This window comes from Oenanthe melanoleuca, chromosome 3 (genome assembly GCF_029582105.1).
Source record: "Oenanthe melanoleuca isolate GR-GAL-2019-014 chromosome 3, OMel1.0, whole genome shotgun sequence".
In the NCBI taxonomy this organism is placed as follows: Eukaryota; Metazoa; Chordata; class Aves; order Passeriformes; family Muscicapidae; genus Oenanthe; species Oenanthe melanoleuca.
In genome coordinates, this window is record NC_079336.1 from 99,398,541 (window position 1) to 99,420,344 (window position 21,804).

The window sequence follows — 21,804 nt, forward strand, 5'->3', positions numbered from 1 at the left end:
TAAGAGACCAGAACAAACTGATCCCCAGTTTGTTTCCACAGGTGCCCTGTCCCCTGCCCATGCTCTTTCCCACCCCAAATGAGCAGCATGAATCCCCAAACTAGGTTTGGTAATGGTGTTTACAAGGAATGAGAGTCCTTGGCTTTCTGAGCCTGCCCTCACCTATTGCCTGAACTGCCATGTGCAATCCTGCATTTAAAATGGATACAAACAGGTTGTGTCAGGCAGCAGAGGGCTCTGCCAGCTTGAGATTTATTGATTTTGTCTGGTGATCCACTGGGTGGGAAAGTCCAGGGATAGCCCCAGCCTCAGTTCCCCCTAAAGCTCTGCACCCACCAAGGGGCTGGGACTGGCTTTGGTGTGACAGCAGTTTTTGGCTTCCTGTCCTGGGACAAAAAAATTTTTGTGGTGGACTCTGTTACCTCCCAGCTGAGGCTGATAAGAGCCTGTCCTTGTCTGTCTGTCCCTCTGTGCTATGTGACAGTTGATGGAACTCAGAGTAAATGCCCAATTGCTGCCCAGATGGAGATGACAATCAGCAGATCCCCACCCCAGGGGCTTCTCTTATCCCTCTTTAGCATTAACAGACAGATAAAAGTGATCACAGCTTTTCCTTCTCCCCAGGGGGATTTCACCAAGCACATTTTTATGCCAAGCCTGGCATGTTGCTTCTGTGATTGTTTGGATGAGGCAGCATCTATTTGATGGGAACCCAAAGCAGAGCCAGGCTCCCACTTAGAGCACAGCTCACCCACATCTTTATCCTTACACACATCGAGGCCTGGCAGGGCCAACACCTAATTAAACAGCCAGCCTTGGCAGTTATCAGTACATAAATGCTATTGTTCTACAGAAACTTTCTCCATATCCTAAAAAAGATCAGGTTTTCCATGTTACATCCAATGATTTGCTCTCAAGGTTTTCTGTGCAATTGATTTCCACTGGGCCAGAAAGCAGCTAATCAGCTGAAGGCTCTGTGGTGGGCAACTTGACAGACAGTTAATAGCTTTAAAAATATTTTTTCTATGACCTGTCAAAGTTATTTAGGTTTTCTTCAAGGTTTGTATTACAGCTTTATGCACTGATTTATTTAAATTATTTTCCAGTATACCTTGAAAATCATGGAAAATAGAAATAAATGGATAAAGCACGGAGTACAAGGATGTGTCGGCTTCATCTTCATGTAAGCACAAACAATATGAGTCAAATGTAAAGAAATTGGAAAACCCTCAGCTTAAGCATAATAAATTACTGTATTACTGAATAACATTAAAAAAACCCCCCACAGTTTCAGAGAGAAATCTGGATTTTTCATGGATCTTATAGAAAGATGTGATCATTATCAATCCACAGTATTTTAAGATGACTGTTAACATGCAAGGCCTTACAAAAATCTCCCATTCATCTCTCTGATTTCATTCTCTGAGTTTTGAGGGAAACCCCAGCTCCCACCCAGCAAGGAAAGCTGAGGAAACTTCAGATGGAAATCTCCAGCTGATATATTAGAGGTATAAAACTCAGCACATAAGTTGTTGCAGGGACTCTCACACATTTAGTGCAGCAATCCTGGGATCTCTATGACAACAATCCCAACAGATGCTCTCTGAATCCTGCTGCTGCACAAGGCACTTACTGTGCTTCTAATGGGAAAACCATCATGCTGATTCCCAGAGATTATTTTTGGAGTGAGAAATCACTTGTTATGATACTTTACTATGAATATGGAGAGGGGGTTGCACTGAAACACGTAAAATGAACTAAAACTGGAGATATCTGAGCACAGAAACAAATGCAGGAGCTCATGGTGATGTCAGTGCTCTCCTGCCTCTTCCCTGTCTCCTATGTAAGATCATTAGGAACTGACTGCTTTGGGCCCAGATTAGCTCCAGGAGGCCCAACCTGCAGCTCAAGCTGCATCATGGTCCAAATTAGAATTAGAAAAGAAATCCCCTCCTCTTCCAGTCTGGCTGGGCTGCTCACCAGCCATGCTCCTGTTTGCCCATTTCTTTATGATGAGAGGTCAGTGGAGAGCTGCTCCAGTTGTGCTCCATGGGACTGGAAGCAGTCAGAGGTGTCTGTCAGTCCCTTGCTCCCTCTGCCAGGGCAGTGCCCATGTGCACTGCTAAAGACAGGCAGAGTCCTTTAAATGGCTCAGCCCACAAAACCCCATTTTCTTTCTTTTATTTTTTCTCAAACAGGAATGGATTGAAAGCAGCCTCCCCTGTTTGCAGCAATGCCTGTTTCCATGGCACCCAGAGCGGCAACTGATGGCCTTGTTATAACAAAAAACTCTAATAAATTTCAACAGATTGCTGAGAATTGCTTTTTTTTTTTTTTTCCTCCTAAACCCAGACAACTCTCCATTCCTGGAACCACCTCCTATATTGTCCAAAACTCTATGATGAAATCAAACTCTTCACAGTGATGAGAGCTTTAAACCAAGAAATAAATAGAACATGCATTCCTCAGAGAGAAAGAGAGAGAAGGAAAAAACCCAAACCTTATCAATTTTTCTTAGTTACCATGAACTTGCCAGAGCTCTAAATATGTTTGTCTGATGAGCCCTACCTGTGCAGCATCTGCTCACAGCCACTGAGAAGCAACCATGGACAGCTCAGAGACACAGCATCTTCTCCCCTGAACTGTGCTCCCAAAAAGCTGATAAGCTGCTGTGCTGCCCTGTGAATTTTTGAAAGAGATTAATGAACATGGGCATTTTACACTCTGATACACTTTTCATCCCTCTGATATTCACTTCTGTAAAACCTCATGCATATTTAGCACTGTCTTTTACTTCTTTTTAGGGTTTTCCATCCCAGGTAGAGTGATTTTTAGATTTCTTTGGTTTCTAAGGTGTTGAATCTGAGGATCCTTTGATTTTATGTACAAATATAACTGATTGAACATTGAGGAGCATTTATGATACTGGGAAAAGCAGTGGAAGAGAATTGGCTTTTCACAGTTGCAAAGGTAACTGAAAAAAAATCTGTACATTTTCCCTCATGCTTTGTTAACTATCCTGGTGACAGCCTGTATTACTCTGGCCTGGAAAGAAAATCAGATTTCAAAACTGAGGAGAAAACCAAGAGCAGTATTTAAATGACTGTAAGAAATGAAAAGTAGAGGAAGCAGTACTAGCACTGCATTTGAGAATTTAGTATTATGGAAGATTCTGTGCTAAATTCAGAGTAGCTGTTTGCCAGAGACATCCTCAATGTTGAACATTACCAACTTCCTATGTTAAAGGGCATCAATAAATGTTTGACCTGAGCATTTCTCCATGTCCTGTTCTCAGTTCAGTGCCTGTTACTGCACCTGCTCCACTCTCTGTACCCCAGCACCTCTCAGATGGTGACCCAGGAGTCACAACATGGCTTTTCCCAAAGAACCTGCAATTCAGTTAATGAATAACACAAACAATAGATCCTGCAGAACCACAGAACTGCATATTCCTAAACATGTCCTCTTGGCACACTGTGAAAAATACAACTGAAAAGCCTCAACTGAATTTTGAAGAGAAATCACATTTAGGTGTTTTTAACATTTCTTTATGTACAAATCTTGTCAAAAGTAACTGTCCTACAGGTAATTACAGAGAAAAGTATCCAGAAATAAAATCACATGAGCTTAACCAAACATAACCTCAAAGGAATGGATTTTTGGGAGCCACAGGAAGGAAAATGGATAGGAAATAAAGTGAGACTGCTGTTCTTCAGGAATAGTAACTTAATCACTACAGTTCCTGACAGCTCATTTCACTAGGAGAAATAACATACATTAAAACCACAGAAGAGTTTCTCAGTGTTTTGGGAGACACTGCTGTAACACATCTAAATTATCACTAAGAGGTTAGAACTGCACTTTGGCACCCCAGGCTCTACCATATGGTTTGCATCCTCACTTCTAGAGGAGCTGCACATGTGTTCTGCACAGGCACAGCAAGTGTGTTCAAAGAAAACACAGCCCCAGCAAGTTTCCATTTCATCCACAAAGGGCTTAATAAAATGACTGAAATTACTGCAGTTTAGCACATCATTATAAATCATTTTGTAGCCCTAATAGTCTCAGGTTCAGACATTAAAAGGACAATAAAACTGCTCAGGAAGTGTTCTCTCCACTTAAGAAGCACGATGGAATTCACCAAACTTACTTCAGCTTCTGCAAAAATGCCAGGAATGTTAATAAACTAAAGTGCTTGAGGAGTCTATTAATTTTGGACAGTGTGATTTATATTCTGATAACTCTTTAGAAAGTTGCCCAGACAAAACTTCTCACTGATTGATTTTGTGTACTGTTCCCAGCACTCCAGCAGTTTTCCTTCCCCTCCCTGGAATGGACTTTTCCCCTAGAGATGAGAAGCCTTCTGCAAACCTTTACTCAGCTGTGTCCTGCCTGCTGGAGGGGTCCAAGCAAACATGCCAGTGGTGGAGCATTTTCCTCCAAATGTATGGAAAACAGGATCAAGCAGCTTCCTCCAAAGCCTTTTTGTTGGATGATCCTAGACAGAGTGCTCCCAGGTGTGAGCATCCCAAAAATTCCAAAACACCCCACCTTCAAGCCATGTAAAAACTGCCACCCATCTGACTGAACTCCACCTTATGGATTTCTGGTTTTCCTCTTTCCTGTTTGTTTAACTGACTGAAGGATTGAAACAAGCAAGGGATTAGTGTTTGGTTTGTTTTAAAATGCTCCAGGGAGGGACACTGTGCTGCTGTCACCATTTTTGCCATGAGACCTTTCCTTCCTCACCTCACTGAAAGTATCCCAGCCATCCTGTTGGTCTGTGCTGGCTAAATGGCAAAAAGCTGCACTGTCTGTCCCCTCCATCAGGTTCCTCTGATGCCCTGGGAGCTTTAGATCAAACCAAAGCCATATAGTTTGTCCTGAAATTACATACATTGAATTTTCAAAATGCATTCCTGCAGCAAAGTGTATTAAACACCACTGAGGGAGCATTAAACAACTCCAGAAAGAACTGGCATTCTACCTAATTTCTTTCTCAGGCAGGTAAATTATTAGGAATTTGCTATCAGAGAGTAAAACATTTCAATCTTCCACAAGATAATAGTAGTAAGACGTGACAGCAACCATAATTTGTGCATTAGGATAGATCAAAGGAGCTGTTTTAGGGTGTGACAGTGGCTCATTTGCCATGGCAGAGTGTGACATTTTGTAAACCTGTGACATGGCTCAGGCTGTGCTGTGCTGTGATTCCTACACGTGCTCCTGTCCTCCTTTTCCCTGTCTTGCTGGGGAAAGTAATTCCTACACCTTCAACTATAAACCAAAATAAATGAGAGGGAGAGATTATTTGTGTTTGATGTGTTCTGCTTCTCCCCACTCTGTAATTTAATCCAATGGTGCTGCTCCACACAACTGATGTGATTTACTGGACTCTCTAGCAGCTAATGTTTTTATTTTGAAATTGTTATCTTATTGATTAGATTTTTCATATACTTCACATTTACTTGCTTCTATCTCCTCCAAAACACTTTCCACACTTCATTTTGTCCACAGTGAAGTTCTACCTACCTAAATATTGTAACACATAACTTTATACAACATAGAATGAATGCAAGGTTCATGGTCAATTTGAAAGATTAAAAGTAAGATTTAAATTCTCCTGGATGAAAGTGACTTCTGAGAAAGTTAATTATTCCTCTTTATCTCAGATTTACCCCTTAAAGCTGTCTGCTAAATCACAAGAGATCTGAAAGGATTTCACTCTTCACTCCTGGCCACAGAATGGCACAGCAGAATTTTAAAAGCTCAAATAGTGTGTGAAACGTGAAGAGTTATTGCTACTATTTACAAAGTACCAGGAACAAGTCCTGCTTTCAATTATTCTTGAACATACTCCACTGAGCCTGGTCCCCTATTGCCCTGCATAATATATACATTTAAATCTACACAGAGTGGGTTAGAAAGCACTCCTGGTCTGCTCTGCAAACATTTCAGTTTGAAGTGACACCGATAAAGAGCCACAAGAGAGACACTTGTTTCTAAAAAAGATGCTTTAGGCTAACAGAAAATATTATCAATAAACCTTCTGTGCATTTGAGGAGGAGAAAAATAAGCTGTATTTCTAACGTGCCCTGTCAAGGCAGCTGGCTACAGTTCTCATTGGGTTTAATAGGATGTATTTGGTTTCTGCTGAAAACAGAGTGGAAATGTAACATCAGTTTCACAGAATATGTTATTAACATCTCTTATCTCAGAGATCATTATCTCATATAATGATTTCTGGAGGGGCATTAGCCCTGGAAAATCCCAGACACATGCAGCCTGTGGCAGGGAGAGGTTAAGCACAATACTCACAAAGAGAGAGAGCAGAGGAGCAGGAAAAACACCTGCTCAGGTCCTCAGGGAGCTGCTGCCCTCAGCCCTTGGGCTCCCTGCAGAGCAGCTTCAGGCCTCAGGTGGCCATGAGGAGAAGGATTGACCCTGAGAGCACTTCCTGGCTGGACAGGATGGAGCAGGGTGACCATCACCTCCTGGCTGGACAGGCTGGAGCAGAGTGACCATCACCTCATAAAGGGTGTCAACTCTAACACATGGGAAAGACCCTGAGCTCTGTACAGGAGTGATGGAAAGTTCTGTGGGATGTGCTGTGAGAATTATCTGCTGCTCATACACGTGATAAAACATGCAGGGTTGAATTGGGGTTTGACAGTACTCTCATAAGAGAACATTGCAGGAGGAGGTTTGTGTCAGCTCTGTGACATGGCCCTGGCAGCAGCCAGCACTGATTAGCTCAGCAGCCCATCAAAGCCTCCCCAGCACCACTGCCTCCTCCACATCCTTCCCCAGGCTTTGCTGCCAGGCAGTTCTGCAGTAACTCTGACTTTCCACAAGCCACTCAGGATGACAATCCAGAATCCCTTCTCCTGTCTCTGCTTGTGCCCAGCAGAGCCTGGCACCCCTTCCCCAGGCACCTCCCTGCTCCCAGGGAGGTCACCTGGCACTGCCTGGGCACTGGGAGGGACACCTGGGCACCTCCTGGACCACAAAGGCACCTGGCAGGAGGAAAGGGGGAGCAGGATGGCTGCAGAGGGCTCACATCAGTCACCTCCATACCCCAACACCCATGTCTGTGGCACAAGAAGGGTTCTGGCACCTTGCACAGCATGAGGTAACACAGAAACATCTCCATGATGGTTCAGGATGATGATAACAGGATGAAATGTTTCCATGTTACCTAATTAGGTGTGACTTCATAAATAACTTAGAGTAGTACAGGCAATCATGCTGTAACTAACAATTTCTGTCAATCCTACAGGAAAAGAGGCAGGGTTGAAAGAAGTTGCATTCCCAGCACTGTCTGTTCCTCCCTCCTCCTGCACAGAAAGCCAGGGACACTTCTGCCAAGAGAAGTGGGATCAAATAGCTCCAGACATCTGTGAGCCTTGTAGTGGAGATTATTTTCCTAGAAATAAGACCATGGATTCCACAAAAAAAGTATTATGGCTTTTCATGTAATAGGATACCCACAACACAGAAATGAAATTATAAATGCAGAGATGGGGGAGTTGCTTGCAGTAGGGTGTTAAATGGATTCATTTGGCCTCTTGGTTTTTCTTTGTTAATTCTTCCTGAGCTGATTTGAACAAATACTACTTATTTGACTACTAATTCATGCAAAGATGTTTCTATCTATAGACCACTTGCAAATGATGCACTGCTACTGCTGCCTCACAGTGTAAACAGTCACATCAATGATATATTATGAATTCTATTTCCTGATCAGAGACTCACTGAAAACCAAGGTGAAGCACACAGGAAGTGTCACATCTCTTGTGACCAAACTCCTGACCATGGGGCTCAGTGAGAATCCTCATCTCAGTGCAGTTGTGCTCATGGATTGCCAGATTCTTGGTGCTGACAAACGTTTGTATAAGTACAACTGGCTGGAACAATTCCCAATAAATTCCCAAATGATGAGTTTTTGAAGCACCACTTTCAAATAATATTACAAATGCAAATGTAATGTGAAGTTTGTGACTACAGAATAAATCCTGCTCTATTAAAATAATAAACAAAACTGACAGGATATTAAACTGAGTTTCCATGATACAATTCCCTGTGGTCTCCTGTGCAGGTTCCTCAGCTCAGAGCTTGATTAGACAATGCCATGGAGAGCAACCAAGAGCTAAGAGCTCACCCAGGGAGGAGAGCAAGGAGTCCAACCCAGCTTCACCCCAAATGATTTTTGTTTGCTCTTTGTTTATTTGTGTTGTTTTTTTCCAAAACTGCCAAACTCACATGACTGCCAGAAGGCTTTTAATCTATGAGACAGAAGCAGGAAAAATTCAACCAGTAAAAACTACAAAACCAAACACCAAAGGTTAAGTACAACCCAAAAAGGACTGGAACAGTCAAAAAGCTGATGCTGTGCAGGTGATAAATTATTAGTACATACAATAATTTAAAAGCTGGTCTTTATAAATCTTCATGTTTTGTCCCACAGAGCTTTTGCAATTGCAAGGAATACTTGTGAAATACATTATCCATGGGAATATTCCATGTCTGTCTCTGAGTGGGGCTGTAATGCTTTTGTCTCCTGCTGTTTACAAATAAACACTTATGTACAAAAGAGATGAGGGCAGCTTGTGAAAGAACAAGGAACAATCTCAGGCTTTACACTGACACATTGTTCAGACCTGTTATAAAACAGACTTCAGGAATGAGGGGGGGGCTTTGTAACTAACTTCAGCCTCCCTAAGCCCTGAGCCCAGCTTTTGGAGATAAGGCAGAACCTGGCAAGCTGGGATGCCATAATTGCACTGCTGGGTGGAATTTATCCATCCTAATAATACACTTACACTGATGCCAGTCCCTGAGCAATAATCTCCAGACTCCAGAGTCTCATCTGCATAATTCAAGCACATGATTAAGATGACTGGGTATTTCCTGGGGGGAATACTTAGATTTAGGTTCAGTGCTGCTCAAATTTGCAACAGACAGAACTGGTTTCTACACATGTCAAAACACAAAGTAAATAAAAAATATCAGATTTTAGGGGAGGGGACATATTCATATCAGCATGACAGTAAAGCATTTATACTGCAGCCGATTATGTTCTTCACCCACCAGTGAATGAATTTAATTTCAAATCTGATATAAAGCATTTTTACTCTTCCTTATCCCTTTCTATCTTTTAATAAGTGTAGAAGCTTTCCACTCCTGCTAGAGTTTTGATCATCTATCCCTGTATTGCAAGGATAATCTGTAACTTTTGCATTTTAATATGTTTTTCGTCTTTTGAGTAAAGTTATTACCTACTTTCAACCAGATTTATTCTTCATGCAAGTGCAGCCAGGATTTCTTTAAAAATGTTCAAGAATTAAATCAATTACATTTTAATCAATCAATTAAAATGGTCTGCTAGGAAATTCTTTCAGGATCTGGTACAGAGAACACAGCAAACACTCCAACAAACTTGAAAATCCTTTAAAGGGGTATAGACAACAAACTAAAATCTTGCTGCAGAGGATAGAGACGCTGATGGAGAATTTCACCAACATGGTATGGTAAAACACTACTGAGGGAAGCACAAAGTTAGGAGGATTTCCTTTGAAGAACAAACAAGTGAAAAGACCTATTCTATCTGTGTTTAGAGTTCTACCTCCCACTCTGGTGGACAGGAGACATTTCCCCCTCACAGAGCCTGTAAACCACAGAAAGTGCAGTTTCACCATAATCAGAATTTTTAAACTGTGGCAGATTCAGGCAAGAGCAGCAATTTTTCTGAAGGATTTACTTATGGAAGTCAAAGTAATTGATTTGGAAGACTGTAAATGTCTGCTCAGACTTCTGGCTGAACCTTGAGGCATTCTTTGATCTCCAGGAGAAGACAGAAGAGGCCAGGGATCTGCATGAGTGGGGGCTGGAGCGCTGCTGGAGCTTGGGGACGTCACCCACCTCTGCAGAGCCCCTGTCACATCACAGGCTCTGGGAGAGCTGGAACACAAACCTGTGCCCTGCAGCCTCCACCTGGGACTGCTGAGTCTCCACCTGTCCCCTTGCACTGGTTCAGCTGCTGCTTTCTAAATTCTCTCAGCACAGGGACAGAGGTTTGTCCCTCTGCCCCAAGCCATGCTTCACAACTCTGCCTCATTTTGAGTCAGTAAAAGCAGCAATTCTCTTGAGACTTTCACAGGCATCACACTGACCCAAAGCAATCCCTTCAAAATTCTGGGAGCATTTGCAGCATCCTTATTATTCAGCATTTTTGAGCTGCTAAATCTGGGAACAGCTGTGGATAGATGCTCAGAGGATTAGGCTGTACTTTGCTAATAAGACCTGACTGCAGCATCTGAGGAAACAGTGAAAGTCATTCTATAAATAGTGAAGGTTTCTGTTACAAAATGCTTTTACATATATTAAATCAAGAAGCCATAATTAAAGTAACCATTTCAGGGTACTGGGTAATAAGGAAAAAGTCATTAATAATCTCTTACCTCGTGTGGCTCTGGGAAAAGAATCTCATTGAGTCAAGCTAAAAACACTCTGCAATTGAAACAAAATACTTATATTTTCATTGGTTTAAAATAAATTACTGGTAGAGAAAATGCTAAGGAAAACATAGAAGTCTATTAGTAATAAACACTGCTACACGTCTTCTAAGGTTTTTCTAAGCATATCACAGTGTTTTCATAATCACAATCAAAATAGCTGGTTAAGTGAGTGATGCAATTTTAAATTACAGAATTAAAATGTTTCAACTATTTTCCTGCAGATTTGGAACGGCTCCTTAAAGCATCTGAAGTGCCAGTGGAGTGCCAGGATTCTCTCCAGTCAGTGATTGTCTGCTGTTTGCAATCAGTCTCCACTTTGTCACTCTGCTTCCAATAAAATATTAATGCAATCAGATGAAATTATCCCAATTCCAGCCCCTCATGTGCTTTGGAGTCAGTGTTCAGTGTTTGCTACTGCTCAAAGTGGATTCATGGGGCTCCAAGGAAGCAAGAGATGCTGAGAGATCAAAATGTGACAATTTAAAAATGATACTTGAAGCAGCATTTTTAAATACATGGTGGCATTATAAAATACAGAGTCACTCTGTCCTATTCCTGAGATTTCAGGGGCTTCCTGGTGATGGGGAATATTTAAGATCCACATCACACTGTTGCTTTTGTCCAAGCAAAAGGGCTTCAGTTGACAGCAATAAAGCTGGAAACTGTGAACATCAAAAATCTGTACAGAAATTAAGTTACCTTAACAGCACAGTGGTGTAATTAGTCACAATTAGGGGAGCTATAAATTGTAAGTGATTAAAAATGAGGCTTAGATAAAGACGGTGAATTTGACTAAAAATGTTTCTGTTAGGAAGATTTGACCTTCTTACCCATTAAATCTGAACATTAATCTACAGATGAAAATCAAGTTACAATTGAGCAGAGACAATTACATTTCAATTCTGGTTGACAGTAAGCTCAGGTTTCAAATCTAATACAGTTATTTTGTGACCTCGGGCACCTCATCTAAAGTCCTTTCCATTTCTAAATGAAGATAATACTTCCCTGCCTTTGTGAAGAGCTTTGAAACCTTGGCTGAATTGTTATTATTTATGTGTACAGCCCTGAAAGCATAACTCAACAGGATGGCTGTGTTTGCACATCTGAGCCTGGATGCTATTGTGAGCAAAATATTTACTCTCTCTGCACCCAAATAAATTTTGCTGGAAATATTGCAGCAGATGACTACTAACACTTTGCTTGCCTGCTTGTTTTTCCAAGAGAATCTTAAATAAAGCTCTGGATCCTTCCAAAATATATGTGCTTGACTTCTGTCTCAGAAATCAATCCACTGAAATCCATGGGACTGGTCACATGCCTCTCTTCAGGTTTAAGTGCACAGCAGCAGCACAATCACAGCTTAAGGGAGCAGCAAATATCAAATCCACTTTTAATCCATGCCAAGTCATCCTACACCAACCCCACCCCGATGCCTTTATCCCCACAGAGTTTGTCACACTCCCACTGAGGTTTTTGGATCCACATCTCATTAACTTCATTGATATATGAAATACATGAGTTTTGCATTCACTACAGATTCTGGCTGTCCCCTAAAGAATTGTTTGATCTCATCCTCTGGGGTTTTAAAGAGTTCAATGAGAAGAAAAGGAATTAGGTGTTGAGTATTGGCAGGGTTTGACAGACACAAATTAATAATGATGACACCAGTGAATATGTTGTCTAATTACAAAGAAAAAAAAAAAAAAAGATTGGTAAAAAGAAAAAATAAAGATTGGAAATGTATAAGCATGAAAGAAAGAGCTGTCTTTGAGCCTCTACCCTAAGTTATTAAATGACCACCCCCAAGCTCGGGAGCACTGCCCTGTTTCCAAGGAACAGCTGTACTTGTGAGTGAGGGAAGGTGGTGGCAATTCAGCAGGGGAGCACAGCCAGGGTGTCACTGGGCAGTGACAGCACAGCCATGGGATCAGCTCATCTGTGGAGCTGCACAGACACCCTGAGAAGCCTCTTGGTGAGGCACATTCCAGTGATGGAAGGAAGTTCTCAGCACTTGCTCTCTGCTGGAGATGGTGTGAGCACAGCTCCAAAAATCTCAGGGACAAACTGTGGCAAGATGAAACATGGGGGTTCCTTTCCTTTTGGATTTTCTGCTTGCACAGCTCAGGCACTGCTTCCCTCTCCAGCTGCAGACATGGCTCACACAAAATCACCATTCCAAGTGCCCTGACAAGTAAACTGACTGAACAGAGGGCCAGACTTGTAAAATGTGCCAATTCTCAAGAGAAGCCAGGGAGCACAGCCCTAGTGCTGGAGTCCACAAACACCTTGGGTTGTTGTTCACCAACATCCACCTGAAGCTGGTGCAGGCTGACTTGTGTTGCACAGCTCTGTGGTGAGACTTGTGTATTATCAGTTTTCACCTTTAGAAAGATTTTCCTGCTCCTAAACTGCCTGTGCCGTTCTGAAAACAAGGATGAGAAGGTGTGCCTGTAATACATCCTGCATCACCACTGCTGGCTTGCTGTGACAATAAGGGTTGGCACACAAATATCAGCCATCTCTGGGAGCGAGGCATTATTGTCACCTACAGAGAAAGGGATGGAATATCCCCTCCTCTAATGAAAGTGATTGTTCTCTCATATTCTTAAGCCTTCTGGGTTGTGTTTTGTAGCCAAAACAAGCTCCAAAAGGAGCCTTCAGAAGTCAAATGAAAGCCAATGTGTACGTGAAGGTCACGTGCACGCTCACCAGGAGCAGCTGGATTTCTGCATTGCAGCTGAAATCAAGATTATGCTTCAGGTTTCCTCTGCAAGCCCCCAGGGAGAACATTGCTCACAGAGATGCAAAATTAAAAGTACAAGTACAATGGATTTCTTGCTCATTGGGTACGAAGGCCACGAACAACATGATGCACTTGCATACAATAAATAGAAATGTTTTCATTTAACAATGACTCTGCTGTTACCAAGAACATCTTTAAAGCTTTCAAAATATATTTGCAAGATTTCCTCTTCTGCACTGCTATAAGCAAAAAGCAATGCAGAGCAAGTCAGTAACTGGCTGGAGCTCAGAATGGAGCCAACACCATCTCTGGCAGAACCTTCTATCACTTACAAGGAGTGAAGGACACACAGGCAAAATTAAAAGTATTACCTAGGAGCAAAAAGACCTAAAAAGTAGCCCAGGGCTACAGAAAAAGCCATAACTGTGTCAAAAAAAAAACAAGTCTGAAGGGAAATAAAAACATGCAGTAGAAGCCCAACTGTAAAAATGGATTTTTTCAGTTTTTTCAGTTTCTTAAACTTCTCTAAAAGCCAGCTGAAAGCTGAGAGTGAAAGAGAGATGTGACACACCTCCACTATCAGTCTGAACTGCCTGCAATGCATCTCCTGCTGAATTATCCATGTCAATCTAAAACTAGGGTTCTAAGCTCATGACAAAGATCATTTGCATTATTATGAGTCACATGGAAAATCATCAGTCATGTTCCAGAGGGCTATATTAAAGCATAAATATGCTTAAAAATGTATATAGGTCAATATTGAGGTTTTTAGTGACGATTTTTCCATGTATGTGTGTGCCAGTGTATGAGGAAATACATGGTCTTACTTCAGAAGAATTCCATTTTTTTTCAGAGCCACAACAGAATGTCCTATAGGGCTTCTAACTTTGTTTAGCTGGAATTTATAGCCACATATATAAGACAACATTCAAAGCTTGGTGTCTGTGGCCAGATTCCAGTTTTCCATCAGTAAAACGAAGAAATGCAAACTTTGTTTGATTGATTGTTTGTTTGCTTGTTTGTTTTCTGCTGTTGTTTGTTCAACAGGAAATAAGATGAGAAGAGGTAGGGGAAATGGGTACAGTACACTTCTTTTTCACACATGCAAGTTGAACTGCATGACTCCAATTATTTGCTACCTAGATCTCATCCATTTGCTTCTGTAGAGTGATTTAATGGAAGAACAGCTCCCCTGGGATCATGCCCAGCCTGTCCAAACGTGTCTCTGGGTCACACCAAAGAGCACTTCAGCAGTGAAATGACAATTCCAGGGGCTGTCATCAGGCAGAGCATTGAGAGCCTCATTCTGGCAGCCTGTTGAGATGCCCAAATCTCAAAGTTAAACCTGTGGCATTAAGCACATTCCAGTCCAGGACAAGCAATGCTGTGGAGCCTGAGGGGGCTCTAGGGAAACAACCTGATACTTCTCTATGATGTTTAAGCACTGGTACCTCCCTGCTAGTCCTCTAGTCCAGTCCTCTGTGCACTGTGGACCATGAGAAGCAGAAATATTTGACTTTTGGGCATTTAGCAGTGAGCTAGATGGAATACTCCTGCTCTGGGTAAGGCAGCCATTTGCTCACAGTTGCTGAGCACATTACTGAACTCTCCACTGGTGCAGCAGGTGAAACCTGTGAAACCAGCTCAGAGCAGCTCCCTGCAGCCAAGCAAGAAAGTCAAAGTGATGTGAAGATGTTTTCTCACCCAAACACCCGCTGCCCCTCATACTCTGTCTCCTTTCTCACACATGGCTTTTACACTGCATTTCCCTCAAAATCTTTCTTTCCCCCAGTTATCCCTGCCTCTATCTTTTACTTTTCTATTTGAAAACCTATTTCTATTTCAAACAGGATAAATTACCCAGGGTGCATCTTACCTGAGTATAATCTATGTGCTCCCACGTACTAATAGATTGCAGCTACTCTCCTGCAAGAAGTAAGGACAATACCCCACACACACCAATGAGGAGCTCATTTGACTGTTTCAGTCTATTGACTGCTGTCAATAACATTACTGTTAGTCTTTATTTATAACTAACCTCAAATAATATTAAATTACACCACTAGAGAGACTTCTTAAATAATAGTATACAAAAGGTCCCACTTCATCCCCAAAAAGGCAGGGAGTTACGAACGTTCAAGAATCAAAACAAGGATAAAAGAAAAACAGAAATCTGCAAATTGTCAGGAAAAAAAAAAGAAAAAATGCAGGCAGATGGCAGGTGTAACAACTTTCTAAGGTTTACAATACAGTGAAAGAGATTTCTGGAATACTTCAAGCCCTAGCAATGTTATCTGAGATGAATGAAAGTGAAAGCTTGTGTTGCAAGAGAAGACTGGAGCTGAGGTGAAGCTGTGCAGTTGTGCTTCAGACCCTCCCAGCATCCCTGTTTGGGTGAAACTCTGGTGAAGCTGCACATGGAAAGGCAAACTCAGACTTAGCAAAGCATTCCTGCAGAACACTGCTTCATGTTCCAGCAGCACCAGCATTCCCAGGGGATGGCACAGTGGGGCCATATGTTCAGCTACAGAGCTACATGTTGGATACTTGATGGACATAAAGTCAGACTCCCTCAGCTGTGTGCTCAAGAGAAGGGTTGCAATGGCCCAAGTTACTCATTTATCACATCTTTCTCCTGCACCAAAATCACTCAGAAAGAAGCAGCAAGCAGCAGTGAATGAAAAGAAACCCTGTTTCTAGAAACTAAAAGTCATTCATGGGTTCATCACCTCTGCAGGTAAGGAGATGCTGTGTTCAGGCTGTGGATGGAGTCTCCAGGGGGATTTCACAAATTATTAACGGGGGAAGGAAGACAGAGAGCTCAGTCAGACTCAGAAATGCTCAGACTGCACCAGGTATTTGGCCAAAAATAAAACAAAATGAAGCAAAACAAAGCACTAAAATAACCAAGAAGGCAACTCCCCCTCCTCAATACAATTTCAGTGTTTTACCAGCACAGTGAACCTGACCCTGTTTTCCCAGCCCTGCTGTTCCCAGCTATTCCATTACACACAAATAACAATCCACCCAGGTTGCTGGAAATGGCTGCACACAGCTGGAAAATCACTTTTTCTAGCATATTCTTTGTCAGTTTTTGCCCCTAATACATATTTGACCCGCTGGTCAGACTCCCCACTGGCCTGGCCTCATCAGGATGAGGGAAAGGAGAGCACTGTCAATCAAGGGCTCCTCTGGCTCGCTCCCTCTGGGTGTTTATTGAAGGAATCACTAAATCTGGCTACAAGCACCTTTCCCCAAGAAATAACTGCCTGCTTGTGGTGCTCATATAAATAGCTTTTATTGCCTATGTGCAGATCCTGGTTTTATGGAGAATCAGGGAGATTAAGGATTAATTACAGCACCCATGGCATGTGCTTTGGAAAAACGAAGCCTCCCAAAATAAAACCAAGCCAAACAGAGCTGCTGTGCTCAGGGCTTTGCAGTTTCCATCCCAGAAATGCTGGGATGGAAATGCTGGGATGCTGCTGATAATTCCTAGTCTGCATTTGTAGGCACCAGGAGTTTAGATCAGTTGAGCAAAACTACCAGCACATTACACTGCACAGAAAGTAAGGGCTAAGATTTGAGTGGTTCTGTCCAAGCAGACTTGAATAGCATGGACATTGCAAACCAATAATTTCTCCCTGCATACACACAAATCTAGTTTTTCTGTGCTGGATTTAATTGAAAAAGGTTGTCATATAATCTTTATAACAGGGCTTTATGGAATGACATGTTTACCAACACTGCCATGATACTTAGCTCTGTTCCCCTGAATGCAAAGTGAATTTTACCATTAAATCCAGTGACCATGATTTCACATTTGGCTCATTTTTCATCCTTAGAGAATCTGGAGCTCACCAACAAAAGTTCTAATTTTACACTCTCCATTCAGTGCCAGTTCATTTTATGTGTATAGAAAACTGATCAAAGTCAGGTCATTAATTGCTTTTTTACAAAGCAATGAAAAACCCATTAATTTTGAAACGGAACCCACACTATGAATGTTCTTGTGGTTTACACTGAAGATTGATCTGGTATCTATTTATTAGTGCAGTTCTATTTACTTAAACTAATAGATCTTTAGGTCTTCAGACTAATGGTTTCTTCATATGTTTCTGTGCAGAAGTATTTGCCACTAACTTCAGAGAAAATTGGGTTCATGAAATAAATGTTTATCACACTGAAAGAGAAAAGTCAATGAGAAAAAAACCCTGCATAATTTAAACTGTTCCACTAACATGGAAATACATGCTTTATACAAATAGCTAAATAGATATTATTTCAGAAAAAAAAAGCTGGATTTCTAATATTTTTGGGTGTTAAATAGCTCTTTTAAATAATTTGTGTCATGCCCCACTTATATCTTATTTTTATTTCCAGATAATCTGGTATCAGTAAGAGTCTCTGGTAGCTGTTTCACCCTCATCCTCCATGGCTGCCCAAGTGAGGAGATGGGAAAAGTGGCAATATTTGCTACATGAAAAAATGTCAAAATATCAACTAAAATGCCTTGGTTAACTTAACCAGAGTGGTGGGAGTTGATTTCTGATTAATTGCAGTCAAGGGAATTGTTTCCAAGTGATGATGGATCACTGTGAATGTGGTGAGGAACTGAGTGTTGTCACCTCCAGTGCCAGTTACTAATTTATAATATTTTAATGACTCGTGTTTAGGCATTTCAACTAAAAGCAGTCAGTCTATTAAACTTTTAAATGTAGATGCATTTAGGATGTGAACACTCTTCAATTTCCACTCGGTGTGCACAACAACTTAATAACATCATTACACATAAATACATTGCTGTACATGAGGAGTAAGCTGCAGTGCAGCAGAAATTGGATTGCACATTTACCCTAATTATTTGATGAGATAACATTACACCAATTCACTACATTTTGTATTTCTCTTTCCACTGAACTGTGCTTGGAATTGAAACAACTTTGTATTGTTACAGTCTAAGCCTCACTTTCAACCAAGACAAAAAAGCAGAGCTCCAATACAACCTGGAAAAAGACCCCCTAACCACAAATCTGGGGGTGGGCTAACATAAATTTTTTCAGTATCTATGTAAAACAATCAGGGAAAGCCATTCAGATGCTGATTGGAATTCCATTTCTTGCCATCCTTAAGTCCATGGATTATCCTTTCATGAGTTCTGTGAGGCAGAGACCATTCAGTTTTTCCCCTATCCTAAGGCCAGAGTCTAAAATGGACATGTTAAAGGAGAGGTAACATTTCCCATAATCCCCTAACTCAGCCAGGTTACACTTCCTTGCCATAAAAATTGTCCTGGTTCCCTGTGGATACTAAAACAATTTGCTTGGAAGCTCACAGGAGGGTCGGTGCAATCCCAGCTCTAAAAGGAATGAGGCTGCACATGCTTACACGGCTGTGGGAGGCAGGAAAATGGAACAAAATCTGTATTTCTGAGCAATTTGGGACAGGGCAGACCTGAACACTGCCTGGTTTCATGGGGACAGAGAGGGTTCAAAGCTGTTCTGTAGTTTGGCACTGTCCAGGTCATCATTAACCAACCTTTTTTTTTAATACATGCAAACAGAATTTACATGAAAATTGTAAATCTGGCAACTGAAACCTCACAGTACTATCTCTGAAAACCAAGACAGGCTCAAATATTGTCTTTAAGCACAAGCAGAATCACTGAAGACTCTGAAGTAATTTAGTGGCTGCCTGTTTTATGACCAGTCAAAAGCCACAGAAGAGAGAAATGTATGATTTTAATCTTAGAGACATCTTTATACATTTCTTTAACAGATTCAAATATATGTTCCATTTCCACTGTAACTTCATTTCTTTGCTCTCCTAATTTTCCCTTTCTTTGCTGATAATCATCCCTCTATTGCTGAGTGAAAGCCTCACCTGCTTCAGCGAAATTCCCAAGCATAATGCCTTAAACTCAATCAATAAAAGTGAGTTTCACAGAACATTTGGATTAATGAGGCACTGATAAAAATTCAGTGGTTTCAGTTTCCATGCAAATGGGCTCTAATATGCTGTACTCCAGGTACAATCCTTCTGGCACTAACAAGGAGAGCTGGCCTGAATGCTAAATGGTCACACTGTGCTTTGGGGTGGCTCCTGCCACAATTATTATTATGAGCCAAGCTCATCTTCTGGAAATTAGAAAAACAGAGATGTTCCCAAAAGTGACCTCTGAGCCCTGAGTCCTACAGGGGCATGGAGCTGTTGGAGAGGAGCCAGGAGAGACCACCCAGCTGATCAGAGGGATGGAGCAGCTCTGCTCTGAGGAAAGGCTGAGAGAATTGGGATTGCTCAGCCTGGAGAAGAGAAGCTTTGGGGTCATCTAACTGTCCCTTCAAAACCTGGAAGGAACTTACAGGAAAAATGGGGCAAGGTATTTACAACAGCCTGAGTGGCAGGAAAAGGGAGAATGAGTTCAAGGTGAAAGAGATTTTAGGAAAAATTCTTTTCTGTGAGGGTGGTGAGGCCCTGGCACAGGTTTCCCAGAGAAGCTGCCCCATCCCTACAGGTGTCCAAGGCCAGGCTGGAAATGGATTGTCTTCAAGGTCCCTTCCCACCCAAACTGCTCTGGGATTCTCTGACTCTGCTACTTACTGTTCAATAAACTTTGGCAGCAGTAGCAACAAATCCAGCCAAGAAATGTCCTCTGGTACTTGCTGCTGTGAGTTATGTACATCTGCCAATGACAGAGGACAGAGTTTTCTCCCCAGACTGCACCACCCTTTGCTCATCATGCCCTGCAAATGGAGCAGCACAGAAAACCAGCTCCTCTACTGGACTAGACTACAACTGCCCTGCAGAGGAACCTGTCCTGCCCACAGAAACCAGCCCCTAATGGTCATTCACTCCTCTGCAAGGGATTGTGCAGAGGTTTTCACAGCCCCTATCAATCCCCAGAATAATGCTCAGCACCAGCTTTTGCTTTGCTGCTCATTTATCATTCCAGGATGGCTTTTTGCCTGGCTGTCTACACAGCAGTCAGGCTACCCCAAATATCTTTAAATACCTGAAACCCAAACCCAACACAGCTCTCTGCCTTTTGACACAAGAGCAGTGAGAGGCATTAATATTCATTGACAAGAAAAAATAATGTAACTGGAATAATTATTTTAAAACTACCTTTTAGCAGAGCAGAATAATCTGTGGATCCTGCTTATCATAATCATCTACCTTGAAGGTAATTTCTTATTAATAAAAATAGATCTAATTGATAATTAATGGCAATACTATTTGAAAGATACTTTTGCCCTTTGTTTTGCATTTAAAAATCCCTTGCTGTCAAACTCTTCCATTTGATAGCCACTGATGGAAAAATATTTTGAAATTCACCTTTTGTCCTGTGGTTAGATGGGAATAGACACAAGATGATGGCTGTGCACAGCTCAGCTGTACTTGCAGGCTTTTGGTGTTGCACTTTGGCTCAGATTTTTGATCTTTGATTCCCACTCCTGGTTTTTGCCTGACTGCTTGTTAACAGCAGTGCCTGGGACATTTCCCCTTGCTGAGGGGACCCACCACCATGGAATGGTGCCTCTCCATTTGTGCCCTCCCTCCCTCAATCCAACCCTTTCCCATCTCATGCTATGCTGAGCATGTTGCCAGAACTTGCCTTCCAAAAGCTGAAGTGGTTTAATGTAGCATACAAAATGTCACCTATACAATCACATGTAAAATGCACAGAGAATTGGCCTTGGAAGAGCTCCACAGAAAGAATATTCTTTTAAAAACACTGGCTTTATTGCACCCAGGGGAGTTCCTGCTTCCCATTTCTTATGATGTGTGAGCTCTCCACACTGGGCTGCTGAGCTTCTGCAAGGCACATGACAAAGCAACAGATGGAGAAAGGAAAAGACCTGAGACTTCTGGGGTGAATTTTACACCAAAGACCATCACAGGAGTGCATTTTGCCTAGCTGGGTTTTAGACCGAATTTATAATGCCTTGAGAAACAACAGCCTGCTAAAATGAAACTGGATATGTCACATATTCACATTTCTTGGGAAAAGGAGGATATTAAGGCAGTTGCTGTTTCCTTCATAGTCATTTCCTATTTGGGGTTTGGTCAACAGGCAATATTAGAGAAGGGGAAACAAGAAAACAACAACAAAACAAACCCCACAGAATTCATTACCCCATTTTCCAAAACATCTACAAGGACCCAAGTCATTTGTTGTCCTGGTGACTACAAATCTGAATATCATGAAGCTGACTGTCTCCAGAGAAATAAAAGGATGAAGGCTCAGAACAATATCTGATGGTCTGAGCAAGGTTCACCAATAAGAACAATCTCAATCTACCAACACCTGCAACTGCTGCTGTAAAAGGTAAAGTAGTGCCTTTGTCAAACAGGTGAGAAAAAGGCAACCATCAGAGGAAAATTCTGTGTGCTGCTGCTTCTCTTCAGAGAAAAACATCAAAAGGGGTGTTAGAGGAGTTTCAACACCACCAAGATAAGGAGACATCAAAGACTTGCTTCTTCAAGTGTGGTCAAATGAACTAAGGCTTTTAAAGGAACCCAAATTAACTTATAAGCCATTAA